Below are 12,528 nucleotides of genomic sequence, written 5' to 3' on the forward strand. Positions count from 1 at the left end.
GTACAAAATTGAGTTCCTGCCAAAATCAGTTTTGCGTGTTATTCTGTCATGTTTTCTCCCTTTTTTTCCAAACCGTGACAGACGCCAGTCTCTCCTTTTCTGCAAAATGCGATACATCCGCTAAACCAATCACAGCGCAGCATTTCACACACTGTAAACAGTAAAGGCGGCGCTTTGAATACACCCCGCATCCTAGTTTTCAACGTTGAGTAATGAATCACAGACATATCTGACCAATCCTTTCATAAACAAAGTGTAGAGAGAGTGTAAATAAGAGATTCACTGTGCAGTGTAGAGAGTTTTGTTGATTATAATTTTGTGAGATCGCGATGAACTAAGATGATTGACAGCTTTTAATGATTTTTAAGGGAGTTTGTAAATGAGATATTGATTTAATACAACAGTTAAATAAACAAGAAGTTAATATTAAGTGACTTACATTGTCTGACTATACACTATTGCCTGATTTTGCTCTATTTCATCTTCAAAAATAGTTTGAAACAAAGTCACAATTGAGCCCCAGTGCATCTCCATTCAAATACAGCGGTGTTTGGCATTTTCTAGTAAGTCAATGAATCAATTACCCATTCATAAAAGAGTCACTTGCTTTATTCCTGAATTAATCAGCCATTCGAACGAATCAAATGAATGATATGATTCAGAAATTAAATCAGTGACTTACCGCCACCTACTGGCAGTATTTCATTTTTATCTTCTTTTTAGTTATTAAAATCATTTAATATTTCTATGTTAAAAAATTGTATATTTAAAACATTAATCTCAACAAGTTTATGAATTTGATTGCACTTATGCCATCTCTTTCCATCACTTATACTTTCTCTAAAAGAAAAGTAAGCGTAGACCCCTAATGGATTTATTGCATTTTGGGAAAAAATAATCTGTTTTTATAATAAATCTTTGAAAAATCAAAATCTAGATTTGAATTTTTTATGTTATTATAACCTAAAGATGCTATGTGAAAGTTTAAAACAGAAAATAGTGGTTTTCATCTTGCCACTTTCTTGGTAAAGAAAACACATTTTTACTCAAATTAATCAAAATGGATTTATAGCGTTTTGGAAAAGAGCTCCTCAAATATTCAATGAAATATTTTCTTGCAGTCCATGTGCAACCAACAATAAGAAAAACATTAAATACCTTTTGGTAGATGATGTTTTTTTCTCACTTAAGTCCGGTGGTTCATCTTTTGACCAGTCACTCTTCACAGACACAGAGCTGGACACATGTGAGTCTGATCTTACACTAATGACACAAACAACAGAGAGAAACAAAAGAAACAATATTACACAATGTACTTCAGTCTAATTTATAAAGTTTTAATGTTGTAAATGGTAATTAATATACAGATATAGCCATGCATCAGTCTATAAATGTTTAATCTACTTTTTTTCAGAAGAATTTATACCTTGTAATGTCTTTGGTGTATGCATTGTCAAGGGAAGATACATCTGTATGGTAATTGACAGTATGACGGTCATTTTCCCCATGCTCACCCTGCAGCCATGCTCCAAACAACCCGCCATGTCCACAGGTGAACAGATGATGTTTTATAAACACTAATCACGGTGCCATAGGCATCTTTTGACGTCACACCACTCTTCACATACACAACAGTACAGAAGGAAGCCATGCTAATAAATTTGTTCTTCAATTACACAATGTATTTCAGTCTAATTTATAAAGTTTTAATGTTGTAAATGGTAGTTAATATACAGATATAGCCATGCATTTGTTCTTCTATGCCCATAAGTATTTCATATGGTGAATTTATGCCTTGTAATGGCTGCCTGTATAATTGTATTATTGGAAAAAAGCTCCAGACAGAGTTCAATAAAGGTCACCATACACTGTGTTCAGCAAAATTAGCTAACATAATGATATAATGTCATACCTTTTGGTAGATGATGCTTTTATCTCACTGAAGTTTGGTGGTCGGCATCTTTTGACCAGTCACTCTTCACAGACACAGAGCTGGACACATGTGAGTCTGATCTTACACTAATGACACAAAGAACAGAGAAAAACTATAGAAGATCCTTCAGTCTCATTTGAAGAGATTTTGTGAGATTCTTATAAAGGAAGTCAAACAGTCAAGTGAAGCGCTGCTTTCTCATCCTGCACAATTTCTACTTCACTAAAAAACACAACTGGCTCAAAAACTGTGTTATAGTGCAACCATATTAAAACTGTTGAGTAAACAAACTCTGTTGACCCCACTGACAGAAGAGAAAATACTAAAACAAAAACAACTTGAATCCATGAATCTTGTATCTATAGCAATGAATATAATGAACAATGAACTGTGTACAGTGAATGAGTCTGGGAAAGAGACATAAATCTTTTAAATACCCACAAATTTACACTTTAAGAGTCTGATGTATATTTTCATTTTTATTAATTTAAATTATATCTAGTTTGCCCATTATTGACATTTAATACCCACTAAATATGCAACCCCAAACATGTAATGCAATCAAATTTTATGATACATTTTGGACGATCTGTTGATGTCATTTCTACAGGTTCTGATATGTTAACAGTACAGATAATTCTAGCAACATACAAACATGGTGTTTTTTTTTTTTTTTTTTCACAGAAAGTGTTTAAAATAATTATCTAAAAACAGACTCAGTGTTACCTCTGTTTCTGTGAGAGACTCATCTCAGACTGAGAGTCCTTTCCTTGCTCTTCTGACAAACTGCAGATAAACTCCAGTGATCAGCATTGGGTTGTGAAAACAATCTGCTGTTCAGTTTGACCTGAAGATGATGATCGATAATGAAATGAATAAATATGTTGAATTAGCAGCAACAGCAACAAAAACACTATATAAAATAAAGTGAGTTACAAACAAATGAACTGCCATGTGTGGGATAACAAATTTAAGAATCTGTTTAAAATATGCTGATCCTATGCATATTTGTTACAGGTTCCAAAATAACAACATGAACTGAAAAAGTTATGTATATTGTGACAGTCTAAGAGCAGGCAGCCCAGGCCCTGAGACAGTAACCTTTTGTCTTTATGCAGTTCCTGAGCATCTGGCAGGTTTCCCAAGTTTAGTGTGAATTCTAAGCTCAAGGTACAACTGTGCCTTTTGAGCACCTATGCAAAATGACACTTGATGTAAAGATCAAGGCTGGGAAAAATCAGAACTGTTTTCCTGTACCACATTTGCATGCTTTGTTTAGATTTTCCACCTCTTTACTCTGCTGTGCTTTAGTATCTGAATAAAGAGAAACTTTTGCTTCAAGATATCCAAAAAACGTCTCCTGGTCTTGAAGACAAAATTCACAACACATGAAAATACACGGTTACACCAGCCGCTTTTTTATTTACTTATTTTTTGCGCATCTAATCGTGTACTTACGGTATGGGTGCTGGGAGCGGTCAAAATGGATGTAAAGACGCTGTCAGAACGGCATTTTCTTTATGGTTTAGCTGATATTTTCAACAGATTGCTGTTCACCAATATTACTGCACAAAATATAATTTAACCCTTAAAAGACCATAAAGCGACATCAAAGTAGTTACTTATTGCTATTTTCCATCAGAATGTAAAAAATAGTAGTACATTTACATTTTTTTGAACATTGATTTTAATGATTCTGAATACTTTATATATATAATTTATTTCTGTATCAAAGCTGTTTTAGCATCATTAGTCCAGTCAAATGATCATTCAGAAATAATTCTAATATTCTAATTTGCTGCTCAGAAAACATTTATTAATATTATGTTGAAAACAGTAGGGTAGATTTTTTCAGGTTTCTTTGATGAATAGAAGTTCAGAAGAACAGCATTTATTTAAATAGAAATCTTTTGTAACATTATAAATGTCTTTATCATCATTTTTGATAAATTTAAAGGATCCTTGTTAAATAAAAGTATTAATTTCCATAATGACTTTCCAAAAAAAAAAAAAAAAAAAAAAAAAAAAAAAAGTTTAATAAATGCTGATCTTTGGATATTTCTATTCATCAAAGAATCCTGAAAAAAAAATGTACTCAACTGTTTTGAATAATAATAACAGCAACAACAACAACAACAACAATAATAATTATAATGCACTGTCTCTTGAGCAGCAAATCAGCATATTAGAATGATTTCTGAAGGATCATGTGACACTGAAGACTGGAGTAATGATGCTGAAAATGTAGCTTTGATCAAACTCATAAATTACATTTTAAAAATATATTCAAATAGAAAACAGTTATTTTAAATAGTACAAATATTTCATAATATTACTGCTTTTGCTGTATGGTGGACTCTTAAAAATATTTCCTTTACAGGTTTGCTCATTCTTTCTATATACAGGTCCTTTTCAAAAAATTAGCATATTGTGATAAAGTTCATTATTTTCTGTAATGTACTGATAAACATTAGACTTTCATATATTTTAGATTCATTACACACAACTGAAGTAGTTTCAAGCCTTTTATTGTTTTAATATTGATGATTTTGGCATATAGCTCATGAAAACCCAAAATTCCTATCTCAAAAAATTAGCATATTTCATCCGACCAATAAAAGAAAAGTGTTTTTTAATACAAAAAAAAGTCAACCTTCAAATAATTATGTTCAGTTATGCACTCAATACTTGGTCGGGAATCCTTTTGCAGAAATGACTGCTTCACTGCGGCGTGGCATGGAGGCAATCAGCCTGTGGCACTGCTGAGGTGTTATGGAGGCCCAGGATGCTTCGATAGCGGCCTTAAGCTCATCCAGAGTGTTGGGTCTTGCGTCTCTCAACTTTCTCTTCACAATATCCCACAGATTCTCTATGGGGTTCAGGTCAGGAGAGTTGGCAGGCCAATTGAGCACAGTAATACCATGGTCAGTAAGCCATTTACCAGTGGTTTTGGCACTGTGAGCAGGTGCCAGGTCGTGCTGAAAAATTAAATCTTCATCTCCATAAAGCTTTTCAGCAGATGGAAGCATGAAGTGCTCCAAAATCTCCTGATAGCTAGCTGCATTGACCGCAGCTGACATGGCACCCCAGACCATCACTGACTGTGGGTACTTGACACTGGACTTCAGGCATTTTGGCATTTCCCTCTCCCCAGTCTTCCTCCAGACTCTGGCACCTTGATTTCCGAATGACATGCAAAATTTGCTTTCATTTAAAAAAAAGTACTTTGGACCACTGAGCAACAGTCCAGTGCTGCTTCTCTGTAGCCCAGGTCAGGCGCTTCTGCCACTGTTTCTGGTTCAAAAGTGGCTTGACCTGGGGAATGCGGCATCTGTAGCCCATTTCCTGCACACGCCTGTACACGGTGGCTCTGGATGTTTCTACTCCGTCCACTGCTTCCGCAGGTCCCCCAAGGTCTGGAATCGGTCCTTCTCCACAATCTTCCTCAGGGTCCGGTCACCTCTTCTCGTTGTGCAGCGTTTTCTGCCACACTTTTTCCTTCCCACAGACTTCCCACTGAGGTGCCTTGATACAGCACTCTGGGAACAGCCTATTCGTTCAGAAATTTCTTTCTGTGTCTTACCCTCTCCAGCTTGAGGGTGTTAATGATGGCCTTCTGGACAGCAGTCAGGTCGGCAGTCTTACCCATGATTGCGGTTTTGAGTAATGAACCAGGCTGGGAGTTTTTAAAAGCCTCAGGAATCTTTTGCAGGTGTTTAGAGTTAATTAGTTGATTCAGATGATTAGTTTAATAGCTCGTTTAGAGAACCTTTTCATGATATGCTAATTTTTTGAGATAGGAATTTTGGGTTTTCATGAGCTGTATGCCAAAATCATCAATATTAAAACAATAAAAGGCTTGAAACTACTTCAGTTGTGTGTAATGAATCTAAAATATATGAAAGTCTAATGTTTATCAGTACATTACAGAAAATAATGAACTTTATCACAATATGCTAATTTTTTGAAAAGGACCTGTATATATATATATATATATATATATTCATATTTAAAGTCATTGTGGCTATTACTGTATTAACTGTCGAGTCATTAACTGTGCAGTTTTGGAAAAAAGAAAGGGAATATCAACCCAAATTTAGGTATATTCTTGCATATTTATTTTGTATTTATTCATACAAAAAATAAAATAATAATAATAATAATATCATTATTATTATAACATGCATCATTAAATTTATTAATGAAAAGTGACATAATTTACATAATCTTGCACTGTTTTTACTTTGTAAGAACATAAATGTATAGGGATCTGGATTTTCACTTTTTCAATTTTTTTTTTTTTTTTTTTTTAACAAATAAAACTTAAAGGGGTCATCGGATGCTAAGTTCACTTTTTCATGCTGTTTGAACATTAATGTGTGTTGGCAGTGTATGTACTAGAGATGTAACGATTACCGGTTTGACGATAAATCATGATAAAAATTCCCCACAGTATTACCGTTTCAAATTTTAATTATCATTAAAACCGTATTCGATTACCATGATTTGAACAACTGATGATAAATAAATACTGTACAGCATAAAGCACAGTTTTAAGTAACAGTCTCATTTGCGCACAACACACAGAGTTTTCGTTTTGTGTGAAAAGACGGCAGATGTTTTAAAAGAGAGTTAAGGGCACAGGCGCCAGTCCCCACGGAAACAATCAAGCACCCACGGAAAAACACGATAGTCTTTGTTCATTTTAAGCAAAAAGAAATGCATTGCAGCTTTTACTACTTTGTTCTCGTTTTCATAGTTCATTTGAAGACATTTTGGGCGTTGTTTTAATGGTAAATGCCATTATTGTATGACAGAGTGCCAGCACGAATCCTCTCGGCTTGCAGCTGGTTTCCTCTCCCATATGATCAGATATTAAGTGTGCGCCCTCAAACAGTGTCCTGTGTATGCGCGAATAAGTGCTTACTGTAAACAGGTATTTATTAAATCATTTTATTCAGTGAAGCGCAACCCTCATAGAAAGACTGTGTGTATTATTTGGTAACTAATGCAGTCCTTACGTTTCACTTGGGTGTTCACTTACGTTGCACACCCACCGGCAGAAATATAAATCGCGAATTATAATGAATATTTAAATTAATTAATTATATAAATGTACCTCTAAGGTTCTGACTTTCTTCAGAAAAGATTCGATGGCATTTTGTTTTCACCTTCGCTCCATGTAATATCTAGTGTTCTTGATCACAATACTGCTTTATCCACAAAGTTCACAGAAACAGTTGTAATTCAGCTTTTCCATAAGCGCCATCTACTGACATACAGTGAATTTACAGAGACTTACATTTACATTCAGCTTGTGTGCAGTTTTTGTCGGGCCAAAAAGGGACCGAATTTTGCTGCAGCCAAAATTTTGACCGGTTGATGAAAAACAAGCTTAATTCAGACCAGTTATCTAGATTATTTATGGAACAGATAAGATACATATAATAATTTATTAAATCAATTATCATTTTGACTTAACCCTTTCTTTAAGGGCTGAAATGTGAGGTTTATCTTTATGAAACTTTTTCCACAGCTTTATTTGAAAATTTACATTAGATATTTGAGCATACTATTACAACAGTCATGTTCTCATTTAATTTAATGATTATGCAAACAAAAATCATTTTATTTGTTGTTTGTTAATTTTAAATACAAAACTTGGTGAAGTGATTTATGTGTCAGTACTTTTTAAACATTTTCAGTACATTTTAACAATACTGTGATAATACTGACAACCGTGATCATTTTGGTCACTATAATCGTGATAAGAAATTTTCATACCGTTACATCCCTAGTATGTACAAATGATAAAAATCCATGCAGTGGTTTTTAATTAATCTGTAAAAATAATATCCCCTTTTTCAAATCGAGCCGTTCTCAGATGCCTGTCGTTGTGGTGTCACACAAACAGAGGACACACCCACAATAGTTGATTGACATGAGTGTTCTACCTCAGATCAGCTGTAACAGTCCACCCACTTTGTTTCGATGCTGGAGCAGGGATGTAAGTTAGACAAGAATATCTCTGATTGAGCGACCGAGGTGTTGTGTTGCTGGATGTAATAATGAACATAGTGGTCGTCATTTACTCCCGACATCTGAGCCACTGAAGATGCAGTAGATTATGTTTGTTAGTGAAGGGAATGCGCCTCCCGATCTTTGTTTCCCCTGCCATTATATGCTGGAGCAGGTCATGTAAACTTTAGTTAGCGCCAGATCACAACAGACAAGAAATATCTTGTTCTTTGATTGAAATGACCTTATGTTATTTATCTTATTTACACAACGGCATGTCATTTCTGTCTCTGTTGTGCTCTGCTGGATGTTTACTACATAATAATGAAGCACAGTGGCCTCTGCGTCTCATTATATGACGACATAAACGCATGACCTTAATCTCCAGAACTGCTGTGATAGTCACTTAATGTAAATTTTACCATTTCATTTGAGAAAATTAGCATCATATCATAGTGTATACACACAAAAACTAACCGGCAACCTGTCAAAATAAAAGTACGGTTTACCATGTGACAGAAATGTATTAGTCTTGTATTACTTTTGTACAGTACAATGTAGGTGTTTAAATATTCCTATTTCTGGCAAATGTAATTAAACGATTAAAATTATAATATTAACAGAAAAACTCTGTTTGGCAACAAATAAAAAGGTTTAATTTTCATTTCATTAAAAATAAATACATATTTAATGCCTGTATTTGATTATCAGAAAAATTAAAAAACACAAGAATTTCTGAAAAAAAAGAAAGAAAAAGATTGTAGGGCCCTATTGTTCCGAGATTTTTCTCTTATTTTTTCACTGAAATAAAGGTTTTGTTATTACACAGAGAGTAATGTATCCATCTCCCAAACCTGGAATCCTAGGGGAAACACTGATATATCCGTCTATGTTCTCACAAATCATTCATGATGATTCACTTACAGCACAACTGAGTATAACGTTTTTTTTTTTTAATGAATCTTTGCGAATGAACACCATCTTTCCACAGACAGAAGAGAGGGGCGGGGTGAGCAGAGCTCATTTGCATTTAAAGGAACAACCCATTAGAATGAGATGATTTTGTCAAGGTAAAAAGGTGTTGTTTTACAAAACCATTGAAAATTTTTAATCAAAGTATATTAGAGACTTTTCATTAAGACCCTAAAGAATCATATCAACAAGTGGAAAATGGGCATCCCATGACCCCTCTAAGTGAACTAAAAAATATATATATATATAAAAGTGCTAGAATGCTCTTAGATGCTTGGGGTGAATGTGCCTTTAATTTTCTCCAAAACCATACAGTAAAATGACTTGGAAATTAATACAGTAATAGTCAGAGGGACTGTGAACAGGAATCAATCAATAAAAAGAATTAGCAAATCTATAAGATAAATACTTTTATGAGCATTTGAAAATGGGACATGGTTTAAAAAGTGCAAGGATGCACAGTAATATTGTGAAATATTTGTACTATTTAAAATAACTGTTTTCTATTTGAATATATTTTAAAATGTAATTTATGAGTTTGATCAAAGCTACATTTTCAGCATCATTACTCCAGTCTTCAGTGTCACATGATCCTTCAGAAATCAGTCTAATATGCTGATTTGCTGCTCAAGAGACAATGGCTGCGTCCGAAAGCCTAGTCAGCTGACTTGCTGCATCGCTGCCTTATCAGGCAGTGACTTCGAAGGCTGCGAAGGAAACTCTAGAAACAGTTTCGGACAGACTTCAGAGGCAGCAGAACGTGCAGTCGTTGCTAGGTTACCTAACAGTTAAGTTGCAGATTTTGGAGAAAAACGATCTTATACAGCTATATATAAATGCTTTATTAATACATAAAGACCTCAATGTCATTACCCACCGAAGGTCTGTGTGTCCAAAAAGACGACTGAGAATAGCAGCTACTTTTTGATTAAAAAAATAAAAGCACTGATGCAAGTAATATTGCAGAACAGGTCATTGTTATTAGTGGCTGTTTTGTTATTATTGGTAGTATATTGTAAATATTATTCTTATTTACTACTCATTTGAACCATTTTTAAAAAAAAAAATTTAAATACTATTATTACAAACAATATTATTTCTTATGCTTTTTACAGTAATATGATTCATAAAGTATATCATGGTCAAGATCTCATCTATTAAAGTCACAAGTCTAATTTCACCCGAATATCTTTATTTATATAGCCTATATCACGCACACGCACAGGATTGTGGGAAATCAAAGACAGCGCAGGTTACATCTATCCTGCCTTCAAAATTCCATCAGAAGAAGGTACCTCCGGAGACAGGAAGTGACGCAGAATTAGAATTTGGACGTGCCTTGATGCCTTCCTGCCTTGGAATGCTGCCTCCGAAGGCACCATTTTAGAGCTTTTGGATGCAGCCATAGTTTTATAATTGTTGTTGTTGTTGCTGTTATTATTATTTAAAACATTTTTTCAGGATTCTTTGATGAATAGAAACATCCAAAGATCAGCATTTATTTAAAAAAAATTTTTTTGGAAAGACATCATAGAAATTAATACTTTTATTTAACAATAGAAATATCCAAAGATCAGCATTCATTAAAAATGGTTTTGTTTTGTTTTGTTTTTTGGAAAGTCATTATGGAAATGAATACTTTTATTTAACAAGGGTCCTTTAAATTTATCAAATGTGATGATAAAGACATTTATAATGTTACAAAAGTTTTCTATTTTAGATAAATGCTGTTCTTCTGAACTTCATCAAAGAAACGTGAAAAAAAAAATCTACTCCATTGTTTTCAACATAATAATAATAATAATAATAAATGTTTTCTGAGCAGCAAATTTGAATATTACAATTATTTCTGAATGATCATTTGACTGGACTAATGATGCTAAAACAACCAGCTTTGATACAGAAATAAATTATATATATAATGTATTCAGAATCATCAAAATCAATGTTCAAAAAAATTAAATTGTACTACTATTTTTTTTTTTTACATTCTGATGGAAAATAGTTCTGTAATCAGCGGTAACTATCAGGTGCGTGATTTTTGATGTCGCTTTATGGTCTTTTAAGGGTTAAATTAGATTTTATGCAGTAATATTCGTGAACAACAATCTATTGAAAAAATCAGTTAAAGCATACAGAAAACGCCGATCTGACATCATCGTTACATCCATTTTGACCGAAAAAGAAAAAAAAAAAAGTGCGGCTGGCGTGATCGTGTATTTTCAAGACGCGACTAGCTTGACCTCAGCTGTTTTAAAATACTTTCGATTTCGCATTACAAAAAAAACAGCATGAAACAGAAGCCAAAATACTGGAAAACCTGCAGAAACACATTTGTTTTCAATAACACCCTTTTGAAAAACTTACCTACAGTCTTGTCCACTAAGAAGAGAATTTATTAGAAAAGCTCATTTTTTCTGTCCTTTAGGCCTGTAGCTTGTCAGCAATTTCTTCTCAAATCTCTCAATAGTACAGACGGATCAGATTAAATATGCATAAACATGTTTAATGGCGGTTGGCAAACCAACTTGTAGGTGCATTACCGCCACCGACTGGACTGGAGTGTGGACAGGATACATGCTTATAGGATTAACATGCTACAATAGATGCATGGGAATTAAAAAAAAAAAAAAAAAAAAACAAACACATTTAAATAAATAAACAACAAAACCGTCTACATTCTTTTACTTAATTTCGTTTCTTTAATAAACTTAATAATATTATCATATATAGCTTTTTCCTTTAGTATACCTATTATAGAAAAATCTTTATGACTGAATAAAATGTCTTTCATTGTTGTATTTCCTGCAGTGAAGTATTACATGTTCAACTGTCTCTTGCTGACTACAGTGATTACATTCCCCAGTTGGGTGCTTGCCAATTTTAAACAGTGTACTATTCAAATGGTATTACATGTTCAACTGTCTCTTGCTCTCTTGACTACAATGAATACATTCCCCAGTTGGGTGCTTGCCAATTTTAAACAGTGTACTATTCAATCCTGTTTGACCTATTTTTTCAGACGGGTTATAATATTCTCTTCATTTCTGTTCCTGATTTATCTTTCCTCCCAGCACCAACTTGTTGTTGAATATTATATGAAAAAAAAAGCCTAAAAAAACGTGAACAAGTGAAAATGTTTCCGTACCTCCGACTTTCCTCCAAACTTGTCCGTTTTAATTTTTTTTTTTTTTGCTACGTAGGCTATAAACACAGAAAAAACCTGTTTCAATACCATCCCAGTGTACCTGCCATACCGATTGTGCATATTTCCTAATGAACACTTTAGCTTCTGCTTTACTTAATGGAACTTGTAAATCTATCTGCTTTAATTTTAAAGATTGTTTAGCCAGAACATCCACCTTCTCATTTCCTGCTACACCAACATGAGCAGGAACCCAAATAAATTGAATTGATATACCCATAAGCTTTATATTGTACAATTTATGGAATATTTCATTAATTATATCCATCCTAAAAGATGATCTGCCAGACCTTATGCTTTCCAGTGCTGAGTAGCTATCAGATGCAATAACTATGTTATCCATTCGCTTTTCTTCTGTCCACTGCAGGGCCATTAAAATTGCCAATAGTTCTGTAGCATA

The 12,528-nt window shown here is 33.8% G+C and overlaps 1 long non-coding RNA gene across 2 annotated transcripts; it reads right to left on the bottom strand.

Moving 5' to 3' along the window:
- Positions 1–1,162: 1,162 nt before the first annotated feature.
- LOC127158245 (uncharacterized) lies at positions 1,163–11,418 on the bottom strand. 2 transcript variants are annotated; one of them, XR_007826100.1, is made up of 4 exons: positions 11,291–11,418; positions 2,660–2,780; positions 1,913–2,019; positions 1,163–1,263 (listed from the first exon to the last, which is right to left on the bottom strand). It is a non-coding gene; the product is annotated as an uncharacterized LOC127158245 (long non-coding RNA). The 2 variants fall into 2 exon arrangements; XR_007826099.1 differs by lacking the exon at positions 1,913–2,019.
- Between the last annotated feature and the right edge of the window lie 1,110 nt (positions 11,419–12,528).

Source organism: Labeo rohita, unplaced genomic scaffold, assembly GCF_022985175.1.
Source record: "Labeo rohita strain BAU-BD-2019 unplaced genomic scaffold, IGBB_LRoh.1.0 scaffold_1412, whole genome shotgun sequence".
Classification (NCBI taxonomy): Eukaryota; Metazoa; Chordata; class Actinopteri; order Cypriniformes; family Cyprinidae; genus Labeo; species Labeo rohita.